This window comes from Helicoverpa armigera, chromosome 22, assembly GCF_030705265.1.
Source record: "Helicoverpa armigera isolate CAAS_96S chromosome 22, ASM3070526v1, whole genome shotgun sequence".
Lineage (NCBI taxonomy): Eukaryota > Metazoa > Arthropoda > Insecta > Lepidoptera > Noctuidae > Helicoverpa > Helicoverpa armigera.
In genome coordinates, this window is record NC_087141.1 from 624143 (window position 1) to 647244 (window position 23102).

A 23102-nucleotide genomic window follows, 5' to 3' on the forward strand; every position below is an offset into this window, starting at 1 on the left:
GGTACATTGCAACTCAAGATTTTAGAGATAACATAATGTATTAGTAAAAGGAACAGCAAACAAATACAGTTGTGGTTTAAGAGTGTACATAATGACATGTTTATAGCAACTTCTCCACTATTCTACCTACTTTTACAAGATAATAGGATGATAGAACGAAAACAGGATATGAATGTACTTTTCATTTTAATAATAACGCTTAAAAGTCATCGATTCTTTATTTCTAACACGACGAGATCCAAAAATGTTGCGGGATGCGCGAACTGTTCCTCATGTCTAGCCCACCCTAAGTAATGTAAAACGCTCATGACGCGATGACGTGGGTGCTGCAGCCTGTACTTCGGTATTGATTTATCTTTTTGGAGAAGCTTATTACTTGCCATATTACTTGTTTGTTGTTTCAGATAGCACTTTAATTAAACTATAAGCCCCAGCTGCTCACGTTACTCCTTTAAAAAATCAAATAGCAATTTCATACATTTAGCCATTGATTTCGATGATGCCTCCTATGCAGTATTTCATTACTTATTATTACCTATAATTTGAGTTACTTTTCGTTTGCGCCGAGCTTGGGTTTTTTTTGAGCATTGTCCTTTGATACCAACATTTCCTATTCCCAAAATAATATAAAAAAAAAATAGCAAATCAATTCAAACCCTTTCACTCAACTTCAACTAAAAAAAACCACTAGCTAACCAAACCAATATTGCCAAAAATTCCACGGTGAAACTTTCAAGCATCCATCAGCCGAGATACTTACCCCCCTCACACACACAAGCAACTAATGAAATCAGACATGCCAACGCAATTGTAGATTCAATTAGTACGAAGCAGTTACCATTCTTATCGGAACGAGACGATTTCACGAACGAATTAATCCGAAAACATACGATTCCTATCTTCCCCATTCTCCCGTCTTACCTATCGATGTGACGTCATTGTATTTGCTGAGAGTAATTAAGTACAAGGATTGTGAACGATAAGTAATGGAGTTTTAAATGTACCAAGTTTTGTCAAGAAGTGTATTTATTGACGATTTTCAAGTTGGGATTGTTTTTGGCTTTGTCTGTGTGTGTTGATGAAATAAGATTATCTATGGAGTGTTCGTTGGTGAAGTTATTCAATTGATATGTAAAAGTTTGGTCTTTGTAATAAGACAAGTTTGCAATATCACTGTGTGTGGGAGATACTGAGTTAAAACCTAATAAACATACGAGATTCACATCAAATCAATTCGCGACATCAAATTCAATTGATTAAAACCTCAAGTGACAAGCCATCGACAATTGTAGACACCGACACATTCGATTATCAAAAATTAAGCCATAACCGTAAACAATTACCGAAATCGAATTATTCAATCGGAATAAATTAAACTGAACGGAATAAATCACATTGTGGAATTAAAATGCGATATTCGATAATTCAATAGACTACTAGAGGGTTCAATCAAAACAGACGATACGAATCATCGATAAAATAGTAATAGAGGGGGGAAAAATGTGGGGTATTTTTTTAGTATCGTTTATTGATCACTCACGCCTCTGTATTGAGAGCTATTGATAGATTGATATTAATGCCCGGGTTCCGTGGGGTGGCGGTTTTTTTATTACGAACCTCGTTGACGGAACCACAATTGGATATTGTGTGTAATTCTTTTGCACACAATGGTTTTTATTTTTTCATCGTTTTGTGACGGTTGATTATTGGCGTTTTTATTTACATGTTTGAGTTCGGTCTTTTCATTGATTTGTTTGTTTGTGTTCGTTGTAACGAGCGAATATTGTGTTTGCATGGATTTTGTGGTTGCTATAATTGGGTCAGATTGTGTATGACTTTAGAAAAATCAATTCTTTTGTACATAAACTTTTAAAACATAAGCGACTATCTACTTATAACGCGTAAAGATTGTGTGGTACTTTAAAATCCACTTCATACTTCCAATCTCAGCGGAGCCTCAGGATCCAATTTACCAGATCAGAGACAAGCGAGTTCATAGACAATATAGATTCAAACAATGGCGTTCCATATTCGTGCTCACACTTCAATATGCGAAATTGACACCGCAATATTACAAACAGAAATAAGATTGCCTGAAGGCACCCCCACGCGGGGGGAACACTTTATTATACGAAATGTCTTCGCGATTGAAACCAATTGTTAATTGAGCTATATCTATGAAAATTGCGTCTGTGCGTCGCCGATTCTTATCGGAATTTGTCGTTAAATTTATTATACAACGGCTTTTCGGTTTCCGATGTGAAATGGAACGTTTATTGAGGCTTCGCGTTTAAGTATTAATAAGACGTCGATTTTACGCCTGGGGAATTAATTACAACTGATATTTTAATAGGAAAGCGGACTAAAGCTGCATCACTAAAATAAAACCTCTTACTAAAAACTCTATGGTTAATACAACACTGGCACAAAACACATGACACACGCAAATCCGTTCGAATTTAGAACATCGAAATGTTGGCGGCAAAACAATTATTTTAATATACACAAAATAGGAAGGCCCGACAATAGTTAGACAAATGAATAAATCCAAATGGAAATTTCCCTATTCGTGAACAATAGTTAGATTTGAGGCTGTATCTCGTACAGACAGATTGATTGGGCCCTTCCTCGGATGCGGAGGTGAGGATATGGTTACTCTATTGTTTTATCATACATTAAATAGGTATAGTTTCTAATGTTGCTTGTATTGTCTATGGCGAGACGCTAGATACTTTTTGAAGGACTTTTTAAGAATGCACAGTTCTATAGCTAGTCTATAAGTATGTGTGAAAATAACCTATATTGTTATATTTACGAGTATTGTCGTAAACAACGATAAAACAGCACTACATCATCGAAATCTTGCGTCCGTCAGATCGTCGGCCATACATCCACCTCGCCGACAATATCTCTAGCTAAATCTCAAGTTTCGACATAAATAATCACATTGCGTTCACATAAATTTCGGTTCTCTCTCCATATTTTGTTACCTGCGCCGTTTGTTACGATTTTATTATGAAAATGAATGGCAGGCGAGGAGGGGGGAGGGGTGCGATCAAAAGGGTTCCTAATTCGTACATTCGACTGTGCACACTATAGCAACTATGAGTTTTATGATCCGCATCTTTTATGGGATAATCAAATTTTGTATTATTAATGCTTTTAATTCGCAGACGGGAATTGATTTTGCGTTTAGTTTCTGCGGCTGCTTGAAGTATTGGGTTTCCAATTTAATTTGTTGTGTTTTGATTTTTGGATGTTCCATCGTTGTATGAACTTCAGTTTTAGAAAACTGCATTTGATTTTTGTACTAACTGCATAATATCGACGCAAAAGCCAAAATAAACGTGATTCTCATACAGACTAAACATTTATGCATATCAATCTCATTCCTTATAGTTAGTTGCGAACTCCGCGGAACTTCGGCCAAGTTCGAGCTTCCCCAAACATCGTTTACGCGAAGAATAACACGAGAATAAAATACTTAGAAGGTGTAACACACGTTCCCCCAAAAATAAGCAAACCAACATACAAACCGACATCATTATTTACGTAACAAACACATCCCTATCATTATTTTAATTGAATATGCTTTGACGTGAACTTATTTTTGACATTCTCGTTTCTTCGGAATTAATTTGCGTGTTGTACAGTCCTGCGTACAGACGTCATACGTTTACCTTTGTTTTCCATTATTTTGTATTCGCAAGAATTAATTGGAATTTACATTGTATAAAATACACGTGTAATTAGAAAACACGTTAAGTAACACAAAGAAAATTCATCATAGAGTGTACCTAACAATGTTATTTTTGTTTATGGATTTGCTGTGACGATAAAATTACAGTTCGTCATTCGAATTTTAACAGAAGCTCGTTTGAATTTGGAAAGAGCTGTTAAACATATATTTTTAATTTCGGCCATCGCATAAAGTGCAAAGGCAACTATCCCGGCAGGCTGGCAGTCTAGCCGCATGTGAGCTCGGAAACTGGAAAGTATCTTTAACGCTCACGGTTCCGCATACATATCTAACATTAAATGTAATCGTGGAAACCTGTGAAAATATGTAAATTGATCCTTGGAGATGCCGGACCGACGGACTGAGTGAAATTTGAATATAAACTTTCCAGCAGTACCGTATAAGCGTCATTTATTTTGGCCGCCCATAAAATATAATGATTTTTGACGTAGCTCTCGGCTATATTAATTTTGTGGGTTTACTGGGGTGGGTCTGATATATCGACAGGTATTTGTGTGTGTGTGTGTGGGGCCGCCTTAATTACGTCATTGACCTCTTCATTAGAATATAAGATACAATGTCTATCATCTATCTGCTGTTTGCATAGGAATTGGCGCGATTTTAATAATGTGTTTTAGGGAGACTTTCAGAATAATTGTGATAGTATTCGTAATATTACATTGCTTTCGATAATCACACTCCCTGTTCTTTCATTCATCGACTTGGAAACTGAGCGTGAAATAAAAAGACAGCCGGTAGCCGCGACGCGGGCAAAGTTCTTGACACCAGAATAGACAGAACGAATTAGAATTTTCACAATAAGTTATGCCAATATGCAAACACAAAACCCATTATATTAAAATATTCCAACGTCTAAATATGTGAAAAGGGAAAAAATCCGCAAAATGGACGCCACTCGTCTGAATAAGAGATCGGGAATATTTACATAAAAAACAAATAATACACGCCGAGACGGGATGCGCGCATAAAATTAAAATCGATGAGAAATTCTACCCTTCGAATTAAATATCATTGCCCTGTCTCCCACACACACACAACAGATACCCACACATACACGCGCATTAAGATCTAGATTAATGTTGAAGGGGCAACCGAGAACCACCATCACTTAGAACCATACTTGAATTCGCATTTAGAAACACTATTCCAAACTCAAAATCACTTTGCATTCTAAATTCAAAAAGCGAGCTTACTACAAGAACTATTTATGATTCCAATTTCAAATGTTAAAAACAAGCGCGTTCTTCCGTACCATAAAGAACAGATATTTAAAAAAACTGCGCTATTTCAATGGGGTGTAGGTTAAAATATCGGTCCGTGCTTATTTGCATACTAACTAAAATAATTTATTATTTTTTCTCGGAGGGTCGCGGTCTGTGGGGTGAGATTGTATACAATGAGAATAACTAGAAACTGAGTGTTATTGGCCCGATCGCGGCGCGTCAGAACATTTTAAATAACGTTCATCGGAATCGCCGTTTGAAGTTATGAGTTTCAAATATAGATGATATACGGGCGGTGTAGTTCCAAACAAATATCAAATTAAACACACACGGAAATGCAATATTCGACGTCAAAACACGGGATGCTTAAAAGTTTGAATCAAAGCGGTTCGGAAATCAAAGTACTGTTGGCAAAAGGATGAGTGGAGATCGCGGTTCGCAACGCATCCTTACAACGTAGCGTATGATTGCGCGAAACAAAGGCTCGCCAACTTTCAGCACCAACTCGTTGCGTCGGGAAAAAGTTTGCCGACTGCGCCGTGTGTCACGTGCCGGCTACCAAACGTTTGATTTTCGAATGTTTGTTTCTAAATTCGAAACCCTAATGACGTGTACTTCTGATTTGAATTCTGAATCTAGGTTTATTGTTTGCGTCAGCTTAGTTAGCCAATTACGTAACATTTAATTAGCAGCAAACATATAATTATTAGGTGAAACTAGCAAAGCTTCTGTCCTTCAGTTGTTCCTTTCCTAGAATAGTGATCTAAAAGCGATTCTATTAACGTCATTTTAAAGTTTTCAGCCAAGTTTATTTTTCTAAGTATTCCTTCGATCAAGTATTGCCAACTAAGAAAATTCCAATAAGTTTAAAAACAGAACAATGGAATGTTTCTGTTGACGCTGCAAGTCTACGAATGAAATTATCATCCGTATCAAAGGGAATAATTTTAAATATCTATACACAGGCATGGCTAGTCCTGCCAGACGGCCACCCCGAAAGATTTATACATTTTATACACCCCGTTCCACGATACTGTTCAAATTCTACGATTCACTGATGCATTATATGTTTCCCCGTTTTTTTGGCGTCTACCCACGCTTTTGTTTTGGACGACTCGTTATTAATTGTATATTTCTGATACGCAATTTGTGTTTCTAATATCTTATTGGAATGGAGAATTTCTCTTGCGTGAAGAGAACAGACGTTTTGCTCCTGTTTCATTGAAATGGACATTACTTTTAAGGTAGGGGAAGCTTTTTGCGAAATCGAAGGTGTTTTAGAAAAATGAGTAAATCATCTACGTACGGGTTTTAAAAAACAATCATAATATTCTCTGTGAGTTTTGGGGTTATACATTAGGGGTGTTCTAAGCTTCTTGATTAGACATTAAAGTTTTTTCTACGTTATGTAGTTGCGATAAAAGGTTTACAGTTATTCATATGCAAATGCCATTCCTAACTGGAAGAAACCCAACGTTAGATCGACAGGAATCTTTACAAAACTAATGATGGGGAAGTTAAAATTATACAGTGCGTAGTTATAACTTTAATGGGTGGCTGTATTGTGTTGCTTAAGTCAATGTGATACTGAGAAACGTTATGTTTAACTAGTTACTTTGTTACAAAGAAACGGTTATGTAGGTATATGAAAAAAGTTTCATTGTTAAAGCAGTTTTTTTCTCGAACTTGGTGAAATGGGATGATGCTTATATTTGATCGAACTAAATCACAAATTATCAGTATAGGCACATATAGTACTAACAAAACAAAACCGACAAGGGGAGATGCACAGTGCAAAGATATCGGACAGGAAAAGGGGTTGATTTTGATTGAATATCTGTTATTAAGACCCTCCCTACCCACACAGGCGCAGATATATAAAATAATATACACATTAAGTTTATAAATATGCATGAGTTTCGTTAAAACTTGCGTGTGTGTGTGCCGAATTTATAATTGTCCGTGTATGTGTTTATTGATTGTAATAAATTGTGCTCATTGTGTGAATGTTAAGGTTGGTAACGTTTTTTATATTTTGGATTTAGAAATATAGGACTGACTCTAGATCTTCAGGCTTGGAGAAATCTAGCTAAGCTGTTAAAAGTTGGTAAGAGTTGGGTGTATTTTTAGTCTGCTCAAGCATTTCTCGAATATTGTGAAACGATCCCTACATATATTAAGTACAATACAAAATATGAGTTTATTATGAGCGTTGATATCCGTCGTTGGATGATGACACTGAATAATTAATGGCGGTCGAATTGTGCGGTTTCCTCCGAAGTCTTATTGTTTTGCAGTTTTTTGTTCCACTTCCAGAATTAATTTACTTTTCAGCCAGCGATCGTACGCAGATATTTAATGATGTACGTTTTGTTTTGATTACGCAGAGTTTGTATGGTTTGGAATAATTTCGAGATTTTAGCGCTGATCGGTAGCCGATGTTATCTTGACTATTTCTTGAAAATGGAAATTAAGCCATATTTTTTAGCGTTGCCTCTCATTTCTTGTTTTTAACGTTCGAAAATTCTTTGAAATCCCAATTCAGCTTGTTTCCCTAACGACTGATGTTCAGATAATTAAACATATTTTAATATACCGAGTTGACAACAAGACGTGTTCAAGAACGCACAACAAAATTGGCAAGAGGGCCGTCGGAGGGCGCCTCTTGTCAGCCATCATTAAGGAGCTGTCAATGTCATCTGTCAGTTGGAGCTAAGACGTCGCAGCGATCGGACATCTAATGACGAGAATTATATTAATTCTTGGCGATACATCGACTGGGGGACCGTATTTATTTATAGTGCTATTCTATGTTAAGATTTGTTTTATTTTATCTTTTTCTGAACTTATGGAATGTGTAGAAGAAATTATCAATTTCGAATACATTGACAGCGATATATTTAGGTGACAGAAGAAATAAAAACGCTTACAAATAATTTTAATGAATGAGTAATAAAAATCAATTAAACACTGCGTATATCAATATTATAACAATTAAAATAAAAGCTTTTGATCTAGAACTGTTATAATGAAGCGGACATTTTGGACGCGTTCCAGATTATTTCTAAATGAACGATCCTTTTTTTAAGTTCGATATGAATATTCGTTTGCATGCGTGTCGCCCTGCGGATAAAATATGGGATTATAGGACAAGTCATAAGAGCTAGCGAGTTTGATTGACGGACTTCGACAACTTAAATTATTTGGGATGCTTATTTAAAGGGATATCATTGAATTTCGAATGTTTGTTACTGGTAGTTTATTGACGCATACTGTGATTCACAACATAGTTGTTATTAAAAACTGCCTCTAATTAACTACGTGTCTTTAAGGGTAATTGCGAGACTGAAGCAATGCCCCTGTTTTCATTTGTTTTATAGAGTCATCGGTACTCTCCTAATAATATTCACTAATAACTCGCTGCCCGCCCATCACTTACCACAGGACAAGAAAGTCCCGTTTTTAACTGGGTTGTTCACCTTTCTGTATCGAAAGGGTTAATTCTATGCGAGGGTTCCGCGTGTCCGTCTGAGGTGCGTGCTATATGTTTTTATTGTTTTTTTGAGGGTTGGATGCTACTGTCGTCTGTTCTTTGTTTTTATTTGCAATATTATGAATCATTTTGGGATATTTTGCTGAACGTTCCCGGTTTTTGTGGTGAGTGGGGTACTGAGTTTGTAGGATATGGTTTTAGGTGACGCTTGAAGGGTGTTTTTATAAGAATCGTTTGATATTAGATTGTATTTAGAGGTGGACCGAGGAAAATATTGATTGAAAGCCCGAAAGAGGACATGAATAAGACGGTAGTTGATGTTACTATGATATTGCAAATAATTAGGGAACGAGGCAGGAAGAAGAAGAAGGTATTAACTAAGGACAATAATTGCAAAGCTTGTACTTTAATAAACTTAGAGGCTAATTTCTTCGCGTTAAAATCAGCATCGTAATTCCTTCAAACCTTACTGCTTATAGTGAAAAGGGGCATCAAAAAGCAACACCCAAGGGCGCAGTTTTAATTTGTATGTATGCAACTATAATGTATAATTCTTGTATATAGTGAGATCGAAAAGGGTGGGTCCTCCTGGGACCAAATTTGAGATGGGGATCAAAAATCGCGATTGAACCCTATCGAAAACTTACGTGTCAGTGTGAAGTTTGCGTGTGTGAGTGAGCCTGACAGATTAGGGGGTGATTTTTGGACATCGCTGTGATGGTATTGGAGTTTCATCAGCTTTTAAGTTTTTTATGCTGGTATTGCAATGCACTAATGGAAAGGAATTAATGAAGGCATCGCAACGATACATGTAAATGATACTGTAAGAGGAAAAGTAGTAGAAAGTAATACATTTCCCTAATGCCTTGAGAAATCTGTATTTGAACTTAAAAAGACCAAGTACATCTTAAACTTAACCTCCAGCTTCCGTAGCGTGACGATCCACAAGCAATTATTTACTTAAGAAAATAATCTATGAACGGCTGCCATCATCCAAATTGGCACAGTAATTTCTGAGATTATCTCGCAAAAACGATTTAAAGATTCCGTCATTTTTACACATGGCGTATCTAAAGGGTTTTTTAGGGTTGTCACATGTTCGATATGTACTTATAAGTATATGGTGTTTTATATTATTAGCTATCGGTATTGGTAAATAATAAGGGTCGGTCAGGTCCAATCGATTGATCGCAAAGTCGCAATCAAAGGGTTGTAACGAAGGGTTAGTATAAAATATTGCTGGGGGCTCGAACGACACTGTATGTGCAGTCTGTTTGTCTGTCCGTATTTGTGTAGAGATTTAGACTTAGAGCGACATGTAATAAAACTTGTGTGGCAAGCTTGATAAAGTTTTTAATGATGGTAGATAAAATGCTGTAGGCAACAATGACTGATACTTATTTTTAGACAAGTAAATGCTACAGTATTTCTAGAAGTTGCTGTGTAAGATCTATAAATAGGGTGCACAAGATTATCTCTACCCATAACCATTGAGAGACTAATTTCCCATTATTAACGTAGTTAGGCGTATTTGTGCAAAAACTTTTATATAATGTTTTACCAAATGCACTTTTATTGTGGGACGACATGCGATACTTAGGATCCAGGCGAACTATGATAACATTTTGAGCTCCCCCCGAAAGCACACAGCTATGACACTGTGTAACACCCTGGTACATTAGAGTAGGGGGTTCCGACACAGTGCTGTGTAGTTGGAACACGGTCCGCGATCGTCGCGTGACTACCCCCATACTATTTGACACGGCATCGTCCGTACTTTTCACACTCAAATTTTCGCGTTTAAAGACTTGCTTTTTGGTGTGCAATTAGTGATTGTTATCTTGTTTTGTATTGTTACTTTTGTTCGTAACTAGGCACCGAGGTTTTAAGTGGCAATTTTTAAATATATTACTGTAGTAATTGTGGTTTTGTAAGTAGGCAACACCGATTTAGGTGTCCGTCTCGAGTGCACCTTCGATTTCTGGTGAAACAATTTACTAGAAAATATTTAATGTACTATAATTTAAATATACTGCGGCTGCTATTATTACCTCAGTACATGTAGTCATTAATAAGCAAAACACACGAACAAAAAGTATGAATCATTTTACTAAGCGAATCAATCAAAATGGCGAAATCTCGGCGCTTAGCAATCAATCCTTGGTGTAACTTATGCATACGAAATAAATATTAATAGCACACAACCCTTTCTTACACCCCTTCACTACCTACCCTCAGTTTTGCTAATAAATGTATATAATTAATCATATAAATATGGGTTGGTGTGTGTTGTAAAAATTTGAATAGAAAATTGGAATTAGTAATAGGAATTATACGAAACTGTATAGTTAATTTCTGGGAAAGTTAAAGGTCGTACCACGTTTTTGTTTGAAGCAGGTCAAAATCGACGAATTTATTATTATCAAGAATGTAGAGAAGTTAGTCTGAAAACCAACCAGCCAATGTCATTACGTAGAAAACCTCTTTTCATCAATTTACAACTGGCAACTTCATTCTTAAAAAAATATTTGACAGTTGAATGACAGGCAGCTTATGATTTTTTTCTGTTCGTTTTTTGAATATTTTGGCGGCGAGCTTAACCCGTCCACCGCATACTTATTGGGCTCATAATTGTAACTCGAGAGTATTGATTATTCATTATTACGCGCTGTCATTAATAATTTTAATTAATTATGTGTGTGTGTGGGCGGAGGGTGGCCAGGGTGTAGGGGGATGTGTTTATAGATTCTGTCCATTGTCGTAACATCGCGTGAGATGATTAATGCGCTCATCTTTTGGCGAGAAGACGCCTCATTGATTTTTGATGACTTCGTATATTTCTAGTTGGTGAAGGGTTAAAATTGTACGTATATGAACGTAATTGATGTAAGGAACCCTGTTTTCAGGAATAATTCCTGCTGGTTTTGCATATCATTGCTTCACTGACATTTAATGAAAAGAAAAATAAAAACGAAATTAGTATTGAATACGTAAGAAGGTTGTAACTCATTCTCGAACGCTCCATTTTCCAAAATGGCGTTTTGCGTGCAGTCGTTAAAGTCCGAGCATCGGATCATATCTAAGTCATTTTCAGTTTCCGAACCATAAAGTGTCAATAAAAATAATCGTTAAAATCCCCATTTGAATATTTGCGCAGTTAAAAAAATTAAATACGAAAGAAAAATTAATAACCCGTTCAAAGCTATTTATATTTGTTCCGTTTGTTCCACTTGAGATTATCGATTTTACGTTATTTTGTGACTTTATTACTCGGCCGTAGTTTTATTATGTAATTACTTTAAAAAGGGCAAACGTTTTTTACAATTTCTACCGGATCGTAAATTGCTTGTTATACACACCGACACTTTCTAGATGTTTGTTTAGACCTTTTATTAATGCCACTTTTATCCTGCCTGACATTTGATAGACTTAAACATTATTTTAACGTCAACTCCTCTATTTATTTATGACTTGTTAATTGTAGTGTTTGAATAAATTACTAATTTAACGCTTATTCTTTATTCAAATAAACTCTTTTTCGCATTCAAAATTCGAACACTTTCGTGACACAATAGAAATGCTATTCGAATTTGGAATCAAACGATAATGTATCAAGACTATCTATGAACCAATGAAGAGTGTCCACGAGCACGCGATTAGGTTTTACGTATCTGTAGCAACTAAACGCGATATGGTTCGCCGTACCTTGGCCGACGACGAAAGCTCTTTAGTAACGGCTACTCAAACGTTATCGCCAAAGAGTGACAGTCGATAAGTTGCGTTTAAAAATGGTGCCTTTTTATAGTCACGCGACTTTTTAATCGTTTGACGTTTAAAGATTAACGCTATTAATGGCCGCTCCGTTCGAATATTGACAAATTTCTACTGGTAATCGAGTGGGTTTAATGGTGATTGTTCCGGTATCTGTTGAATTGTAACACTTTGATGTGTAAGTGACAGTTGACAGTGGGCGCCATGATGTTCTGTTTTCAAATTTCAATAGGAAGCAATTAAAATATTTATTTTTAATGTTGGTAGTTCTTTTTATTTTGATCAGTAGACTTACTAAATGATTGTGTAGGTGTAGGTTTGTTTCTGTATAGATTGTCCGTGTGGTATTTACCTGTAACAAAAAAGAGGAAGATTTATTAGTTAAGAAGTTTACAAAAGAGAGAGAAAAACATACAAATATTGACCTAGCTATTTACAAAGTCTTTCAATCGATCTCAAACACGAAGGAAGGCAATAATAAAATCATCTACAGCTGTATTTGAGCATAATGCCGCCATATTTAAATGTATAGAGTGGAGCCGGCCAAATCGGCAAACCATCTGGAAAAGGGGAGATGGGGGAGCATCGCACAATTTGATACTAAATTATCGATATCTTTAAGTTGGGAAGTATTATAATGAAATACAAAATATTTAAGTAATTCTTCTATTACTGTATACTTAACAAAATAAAATTAAATCAGACTCATGCATTTTGCTTGTGATAATTTGTGACTTCCTAACGTTTAAAAATGTTAATAAATAATTTGTTTATAGCGATATAAAATACGGTATTTCAAATCAATAGGGTAGTGTCCAGGGTCGAAATAATGAAATAATATTTAGTCCGCTTTTTAGATAATCAAAAAATATTGGATACGTATTTTTTCTTTTTTTAATTAAACATAAAATGACAAAGATAATACACTTCAAAAATTAGGAGTGGGGGCCTTTTACGTCACAGTGTCCTGAAAATTGTAGCAACTTGTGACGTCACACTCAACTTTAACACGCTATATCTTAACAAGTTCTGATCCAATTTAAAAAAGAAAAAATACGTATCGCTTAATTTTGGACAATCTACAAGACGGACTAATTATTATTTTTTAGGAAACTAGCCTATTGCATTATTATTAGCTTTATCAGCGTGACTCATGTTATTTGTTGGTTAGATAATATTTTGTTGCCATAAGGTCATAATGTCACTTAGGTCACAACTCTCAATTTTATTTGGCTATTAAATTAGCAAGAAATATAGATACCCCAAAAAAATCGTAAATAGAAATCTAGGTATATCTACATTCAAAAGAAAACAATATTGAGAAACACGTGTAAGACTATTGTTCTTAATAAAAAGGGGACAATAAGTTATCAAAGTTCAAAAATGAAATAAAACTTACACACAATTAACCCAAAAAAAAAGGAAAAAAGTTACTCGTGCTAACTAAACTATGACGTCACGTCAACTCGCGGTTTTACACAAATGTGACGTCACAATTCTCAACTCGCGGTATTAAATATGTTTTTGTGTAGTAGGATAACAAAAGATGCGCTCTCGCATCGGGGAAGCAATTACTGCGAGTCTCCGGTGTCTGAAGGGTGAACACGACACATACAGCACGAGGTTAAGGGGGTTCCACATTGATGGGAACTCGGTAGAGTTATTTCGGTAAGATGGATTTTAAATCTTGAGATGATGCTAAGAAATTGTGTATTGGACACATCAGAAAAACCACTTAGGCTACTTTTTCTCCCGGTGCGAGAAGTAGATTCCATTTTTTTTTAATAAAAATAAAAAATATGTACGTTTATTTTCAGCTATTATACAAAATGTTGTGACAACAAATACACAAACAAATAAAACAAGTTATTTTAATCTGTCTAGCCAGGTGACTCAACGAATTGGCTATGTAAGTATAAAATTAGACGACTATTTCCGTAACATAGTAGAAAGTTTTGACGGAAATAAATCCGCAATTTCAGCTGAAGTTTTATAAACAAAAACTTATTTAGTTGTTAGCCTTATAAGTGTGAAAAGTTTTATTCAAATTAGACTTGAAAAAAAAAAACATATTTCTTATCAGACTCGCGACAATCTACTTACTTTGCCTAGTTTTGATGATTTTTGCTGTCTTGTTAAACGAAATGATAAAGTGACAGATAAATACATTGTGAACCTACCCTTACAAGGGTTGCGCGTAAGAAATTTATAAGTAGGTCTCGGCATAAGGGAATTAATTGTATTATTGTAGCTCCGATGAGGGATCGCAAGAATTATCAATTAGAGAAAGAAAACGCCGAATTCGAAGGGGTGGGTGGGGGCAGGGATGTGCTTACCAGGAAAACCGATTCCTACTGTATGTTGGATGCAAATGAGATGGAAGACATTTCCAAGTTTAACGGTTAAATACGATGGTTAAGTATGAAGTACTGTGGATTAGATTGGATAAAACAGTCGTTGTTATTATTATCGGGCGGGTTTTTGATAAGTTTCCGTTTTTAAGCTAGTATTCTCGTAATTATTTTCCTAATAATTAGTTACTTATTTGTTGTTACTTGAAAACAAGAAAAGAACAAACTTGAAAACAAGAAAAGAACAAAGTGTGATCGATTTTTAAAATGTCTTCTACTCATTAAACCACAAGACATAAAAATCTTGAATATGCCCAAAATATTCAAAAAACAAAAGCCCATTCGTTTAGATATCGTAAATCAGTCGTCCCTAGCGATGGGGGAAAGGGGGAGAAGGGGGGAGCGTCGATTTTACGCAACATTCGTCTTAACAGTAGTACTTACAAGTATTCTTGTTTTCCTCTTTAATTGTGTATCGGTTTGCCCCAACCTCCTCTTTTGTAGCATACGTCTTTATATGTTTCTATATGTATGCCGTTTTGTGTGTGGTTAGAATTAAGATGATTAACTTTTGAAAAGTATCTTTTAAATTATATTGTTTTAAATTAACATTTTTGTAACGTATAACTAAGAATATAATATGTAAGATTAGGTATTTGACATTTTAAATTCTAAAAGAGTACAAATTAACGTCATCAAGTGCATCAAAAGGTTTGGCTAAAATTCTTTAATTACAAACACAAACGAAACGAGAAAAATAATGTAAGCCACAGCTTACAGCTCGATTTAAATCCTTTTCAGAAAAAACTCGCCAAAACAGACAATTTTGAGCCTAAAGATGATAACGTTAAAGATGAAAATGAATTTGAAGGAAGTCTAAAATAATTAGTTGGAGTTTTTTTGTCAACCAAAGCCTCAGGTGGCGAAATTCCTAAATAAATAATAATCGAAGGTTATTAAGACCCCTCTCAATTATCGAGGGTCCTCCAATACTTTGGAGACAAATACTCTCTTTTGTAATATAAATAAACAGAGGATGGTGCTCAACAATTTGTCGATGGTTTTGGTCAAACTGTTGAAGTTTTTGACAATGAGATTGATCTTAATGAAGAGTTTAAAGAAGGATGTTACAGCATATTTAATATTTGATATTCATACAGATTTAACTAATGTCGAAGTGAGATATTATAGATGAAAAAAACAAATATACAATAGTATATAAATATTATGATTGAATTTGAGGTAAAGGCGCTTCAGATAAAAATTAGCAATAAACTGCGAAATTTCATACAAACTTATTCAAACATTTGTATAAACTTGCCAATATCTTAGACACACAACATGTTTATGATAACAAAAGTATTGTATTTTCCAAAAATTTGAGCCAACATCAAATATTTGCTGTATTTGACGAATTTGTTGAAACATTTGCCATTCAACATATTTGTCAAACATTTGATAGCAAGACAATTGTAAACAGTAGTCACACAAATCATTGTTCCGAGACGATCATAAAAATAAAAATCGGCGTATTATAGAAGAAAATTGCTTCCCGCGGAATCGAACCTCATTATCCACGGCAGACGGTTACTGCATGGTAGATTTGCTCAACCATGCCGCGGTACTGAAAATTATTGCAAATTGAGTAACTCGAATCGTTGACATTTTTATATTAGCTCGTGATGGATTGGCGAGCCGACAAGCGATGGTCATGGGACCTGCCGATTATGACAACTACTCTCAGAAAAACCTCTTTTATTTCAAAACAGAAGCTACAATTCTGAGTGCCAATTGAAATCATAACGGGCATTATTTGACAGCTCCAACATCGTATCATTTACCTCCTCAACTTGATAGATTACAAAATTATTCGCAAGCCCATCACCAAAACAAATGACTACCCTACAATTTTCTACATCATCCGAAACTGGCACTATTCTCAAATGAGTAAACACCAAAATCGCTCGTACATCATCCGGCGGCTAATGTCACAGTTATTTGTATTCAAATACATTCATCAATAAAACTAAACAGTGATCCATTGCTGGCCCTCGTTTGGGGCTAATTCCGACTGTCATAAATCGTGGCATTAATTTAACGACAATGCATTAGACCTCCATCCTAAGAGAACTATTCCGATAGATTGGTAACAATCCTCTTCGGAGTGACGTAACTTGGAAGACCGTGTCAACTGACAATCAACTTCACCATGTCGATATAGAGTCGATAGTACCTTGACAGTGCCATCCTTCGCGGAGCTTGTCTAGATCGGATGTTTTCAAGGACGGTTGGATCCCCAATCGAATGTCAATCTTATTGATTGGTGCTTTAAGTTTGTAATTGATTGACGGTGACAAGACATTAAGTAAATCGCTTAATGTGTTCTAAACGGATGGTGGAAACGTTTTGTTTCACGTAAGTATTGTTGTGTTTGTTGTTGCTTGTTTGTATATTATTAAGCCGTCTATTGAGGCTGTGGAAAACGAAGGCTGCTTCAATATATTCATTTATGTTTACTTCTGATTGGATGGTTTCTTACAAGAAAAAGCTAAGCTTAAAATAGTCACAAAACTTGTTTTTAAAATTATGACATTTAATTACAGTTTTCTTAGAAACACTAATAATATAAAGACTCTATTCAGAACTAGCATTGATCGAGTCCATAGATTCAAACTTCAGAGTACCAAATGATCATCTATGTATGATAAGACTTGATAATGATGATGATATCAATGATAAAGCTAAACATATTTAACCGACCTCAGCACCAGAATATCCTGAATACAATCAGTAAGTTTTTTCACAATCACTCTGAACGGATACACACTTTATCTGTCCACCGTCGGCTTACAATTGTCACTAAACGTTTTTAACAAAAATATTATATAAAAACCGTTTTATCAACGTATCGGGTACATTGTTTTTGTCAAAATGCGTATATCGATCACTGGGAGCGGTTCTCAAAGTTTGGCTGTCAAAGATTTTGAAGTGTCAGAATTTTTTAGATTTTTTAAAGGAGCAGAGAATGTGATACTACTCTTGGACGGGCTATCCCGTAATACAGAACAAGTCTTATTAATAAACCCAACGCTCTTTGAAATGAAGGCAACAGTATACTGCCTAGAACACGAATAAAAATTATTGACATGACTATTTCGTATTTTGAAACAGTCTACTACTAGGGTCTCAAAACTTTGACAGCCGCACACCATCGCAAGAGTTCAGATAATCGTGAGTTCGCTCAACTAAAACTATACTGAATTATTGACCTGTCGATAAGCAGGCCGTTGACTTACCGTCTAAATCGCGGCCTTTATCGATTGTTTACCGATCGATTCTGCTTACACGTGCTACTTGTTGCGTCATTACTTCTTATCCGGAGGAAGCCGTTCCTCTCGCTTCACACTTATCGCAAGCTTTTTTTGTTATGCACTATACTTAGTTAGTAATCAGAGCTGTGATACTTTTCTTTGCTTTTGGTAAAAGCAGCTTTCCTTTCAACATTTTCGTCAGATTTTTGGGAGGGAATTTATTCTGCATGAAACTGTAGTCATTAGTTTTAATTACTGTTCAAATAGAACCGATGCCGACCCCAAATCGGCCGATGAATTGCAACCAAAGCAAATAGATAACTTCTTTGACGAAGTTACCAAAGGGAATATCGGCAGCCATTAAAATAACAAAGGGTTGTATCACGAATATTAAAACGCAGTGTTTCCGTGTCAAAAAATTAATATTAACGATATCTCCAACAATGAAGTGTTGGAAAAAAGAGGAAAAATAATAATTTATGCGAAATATTCCTTTTGACGCCTTTGTTTCGATGGCCTGCAGAAAACGTTCAATTAATGTAAGATTGGGGGCCATGTTAATTATTTTAGTGCGCTGTTGAGTGGAAAATACTGTATTTTATTAAGTAGTAGATGTTTTTATTTCGTTATAGACTCAAGATTTGGAAGATTCTTGTTAGAAGAGCCAGCTTAACCTAAAAGAGTTCGTCAAGTTTATTATTCTGAAGTGTGCTTTCCAAACAAAATAATAGCTAACAAAATTTGCTTAACAGTAACGAAATATACCTGCACTTTGCAAATATTCTAAGCTCTTAACCTGACATTTTCCGAATCACGATATCGTGACCATAGATTTCGAAGGGTTTACACAAACAGTCTGAAACAGTAATAGAATCCTCCTAGAAAATAAACAGTTCTGATTTTTTAGTCACGCGATCTTTTCATTCGCTATTGACCATTAATACAACAATAAAAAAATCCTATCAATAGATCTCGTTCGATTTAATATGACCAGCTGGACATCTGCGTAGATTCAAATCTGGCGAATGAATGGCCGATCAAACTGTACCAATCAGTTCCCTCACGTAGTCTGTCATTCTTATATAATTATCACCCTTATTTGAATCAACTAGAGGTCAGAATAGCGTGACATGTCATTGTGGAGTTTCTTTACATTTGTGGTAGATTGTACGAAATTCGATTGAATGGTGTTTTATTAAGAACCGGTTACGACCGGTTCTGACCCCCGCCACGTGGTCATGGCGTTTTGTCATTCAAAGTATTATTAAAATTATCGACTGTTTTGTGCCCTATTGTATTTTTTTCAAATCCGTGATTTATAACCAAAATGTTATGTTATTATTCTTCAGCTAGATTATTATTGTATGGTGATATTTTATCGCTATTCGCGGAACACAAAAAATAGGCATGGCTGTAATCATTTGTTAATTTCCAGTGGCCACAATTCGACACATCAACTGATACAAAATTAAATTTCAATTTGTAGCAAAGCCGAATGTATCAAAGGAAGCCAATATCAGTGTGAATCTGCCTCCCCCTCCGTCGGGGTGAGGCGGGGGGGAGGCGCACCCCATGAATCCTTAATGAGTAAATTAACAACACCTATTGTTTAGCACCACTGTTTTTTTACAAGGAATATTAATAACCATTTTCTATTGTCTGTGAGAGGGGGAAAGAGAAAAATGTTCCAAACAACAGGGGACGACAAGAAACTTCTGAATTGATTGATTTTCAGAATTAATTTTAATAAAAACAATAGTCGAATGTTCTCGACGGGCTGTAATTGCATTTGACGAAGTTGCAGGTAGGGCGAGCCTGATCGAAAACTTTTTATATAACGCTGATGAATTCACAAGGAACAGGGAAGCTTTTTTGTTTAGGAATAATCTTTGTAAAGTTACGCAACTTACAGAAGCTAGAACAATTGATCCTATCAACTAAGTAAACTTCTAAGCATTGTATGAATCACTCAAGCTACCCATTCATCCGAAACCGAACTTTCTCAACGATAACGTAACTAGAATCGATAATACGAACAATAAACAGACAGAAACTAATTAAACACATAATGACAGGCACACACCGACGAATTTCGTCAATTACTCAGAATTCGGCGGTATCTACACACGAAACAATAAGTCCTTAATGGATGCATGTACTAACAGATACCGCATTATTCTATAATATGTCACAAATCATCTTCTATACGACACAAAGTTTATAATGAATTGACATATTCCGCACACGTGTTCACTTCCAACTAACACGGCCCTAAATATGGAGCCAGCGCAACTACAAACAATATTAGACTCTACACACCGCCATCTTCGGTCCAATTTCGGGCTTAACTAGATTCCGGTAGCCGCGGAACAAATTGGTTCTTATTGAAACCCAATAAGGTTTTAGTTAAGGTAATATGGCGGTAGTTCCGATAAGTGTTATACTCTTGATCGTTAGCTGCGACGATAATTGCCTATGTATTAGTATTGGAGCCATTTTCATTTATAATTACTGGTTTTTATTAAACGCGATTGAGTTTAGAAGATTGGCTTTTTATCTGTTTACTTACTGATTATGTTTGGTTTTTCTTTGTTTCGTTCGTTATCGTGTGTGGCGCGGTCATCAATATCGTCTGATTCGTTAGCGCTCGTCCATTGAAGTGTAGATGTATTAGTGTCTAACATGCCATCAAACTATAATAATTTAACTCCACCAGACCAGAAATGACTGCCATATCCGTAGCTTAATCAAATAATTAAGATTAATTATCACCAGACGCCTATAAGCCATAATTTATTAACGAGAGCAAAAAAATTAATCCCCCATAAAAGTGGCCTTATAAAAACTTGGATGATCAAACGTTCAATATTGAACAAAAACATAGCTAGTAAATCATGAATAAACAAAACGTATTAAAGTTTAATCAAACTGGAATGAACCTAATCATGTACAGAGGCGTGATATTGTAATTGCAAATTAATATTGATGATCAGGAGATCGAACTAATTACTAGATACATAAAACATTAGGTGATCAAACGAATAATGAAGTGATGTGTAATGCTGAGGAATAGTTCGAATATCTTGACAATCTTACCATGAATAACGTAATTATGTGAAATATTATAGTTTGATGGCTGATAAATAGTGTATTACAACTATATTTAACGAGAACATAGGAGTCGTTGAATTAGGAGCGATTGTAGTTGTTGTAGGTATAGTTTCAATAAAATGATGGTCAGTAATATTTTTGATTTAAATATCGCGTAAGGTGAAAGCTCTGAATTCAATTCTATCAAAATCATCTCGAAAACGGATTCAGTGAGACATTTATGAATAAGCCGTTAAAAATATTGACAACTCTTACTCATCCTGTCGTGTCCCGATGAGCAATCGAAAATTTTCTCTCACACAAAAAGAAATCGAAATACATCAAAGGTGTAAATATTGCTGCAAGTCATAATCTTTATTGCAAGGACATAAGGTTTAAAATTGAGGAAGAGGAACTCCTGTAACCAAATACCTACGGTAACGTTGGACGCCACTACATGACGTTGGAAGATGTCCCCAAAATATAGTAGTAACAGATGTATCTTATTAAACGAGAACACTTCAGTGAGACAAAGACAGCTTTTAAATATAAAAAGTCGACGGAGAGCTGCAAACGGATTCTATGGCCTTGTTGTAAAATCGAGGGCTGAATCACAACATGAAAGGCTACATAAAGGTAACGAATACTAGTATTTGACTTTGGTCACGGAATCAGAAGAAATGAGAATAAAACTCAGTTAGCAGTAGAATTTTTAATGGCGTATTGACAATAAATGCACAGACGTTAGACTAGACTCATTAAATGCTCTAATTCCAATTCATTGTTAAGAATTTACGAGGGTGCGTCAGTGTTTCACGGATTTTCAGAATGACTCAATTAGCAAACTACTGAGTAATACTCGTTCACATCTATGTACACACTGACATCACGCACAACCTCTTCGAGTCCTGCCAAAATGTAATCATTTCACACACTATCTTTGAATTTACGATCCGTTCTTAATACATCAAATCGTATGATAAAAGAGTTCGGGCGTTTACTTAATAATGCCAGTGACGTCTGCTGTAAACCCAGGAATTACCGCGCTGAAGAAACAAAAGTTTCAAAATAAGCAAGTCTTTGATGATAAATAATTTATCGCTCCACTAAAACCTGCATAAGAAAGAAATGTTGATAAACATCGAACATTAAATATGTAACTGTTGACGATCGTAAAAGATGGAAACCAGACGTAGTACATACATAAATATCACTTCGTAGGAAGTATAACTTTTATTAGTTTGGCGCAGTCGAGGCGCACTTACATCGGCTGTAATTTAAAAAAAACTATCGAAACGCTCGATTTGCTTGGGAAGCAATCGCGGGGACAGATGTTGACGCAGATTGTGGTGCTCGCCGGGAGCAGCTCGGCGCGGCAGGACACACGAGCCGCGGCCGATAGTATCGACGGTGCGCGCTAATAGATTCAACAGGTGTACCGCAGGGTGGTCCGATCGGGCCGCTACACTTTTTATTTACGTTTTCACGAATTTATTGCACATAGTCGACGTCTCGAGGCGCACGTTTGATTCATATGCTTACGTTGTCGCTTTTTAATACTGATTTACAATAAAAACAGAAATGTTTCACCGGCGATTGATGTGAGTTATGATTAATGTACGCTCTTTGATGTTCGCTGCTATGAATCTATCAAGTTGGCTTCTGAATATCGACGCGGGACCGTGTATAAATAAACCGGGACGAATTCGACGAGCCGTCTTCGTTTTAGTTAATTACGAGGTTATTAAAGTAACATTGCTGACTGACTAACAAAGTTTCCACTCGGCTGAGATGTACCGAACACTTTCCGGTCATTATTGGGCCTCGAGTCACGCCAAGCGTTGTCACGGTACACACAAATTACATATTTGTGGTGGTTTTTTGTCGGATAAAATTAGACTAATCAGCATCGAGTACAAAGAAGCAGATCGCTTTCATCATCGACACGATGATGTTTACATCGGATCTTCCGAGAAGCGAGCGCATTCAATACTGAGAAATAAATATGTGAGTTTGACATTTGCTTTCAAGTTGCGCTCGCGTGTTCGGAGCGTAATTACGGGCGTCGCCGGGCGAGCGAGCGAGAGAAGCCGCGCACACTAC

At 35.9% G+C, this 23102-nt stretch overlaps 1 protein-coding gene across 8 annotated transcripts in view; it reads right to left on the reverse strand.

Annotated features, from left to right (window-relative positions):
- The window catches only part of LOC110371746 (homeobox protein cut), a 131750-nt gene that overhangs the window by 37916 nt on the left and 70732 nt on the right, over nucleotides 1-23102 (reverse strand). The window contains exon 1 of one of the 8 annotated variants that reach the window (XM_049843412.2): nucleotides 17359-17511. The exons of the other annotated variants lie outside the window; for them this stretch is intronic. The gene's annotated coding sequence lies outside the window, so the exon portion shown is untranslated. Of the gene's footprint in view, nucleotides 1-17358; nucleotides 17512-23102 lie in introns of those variants that run through there. 8 annotated transcript variants of the gene reach the window in all.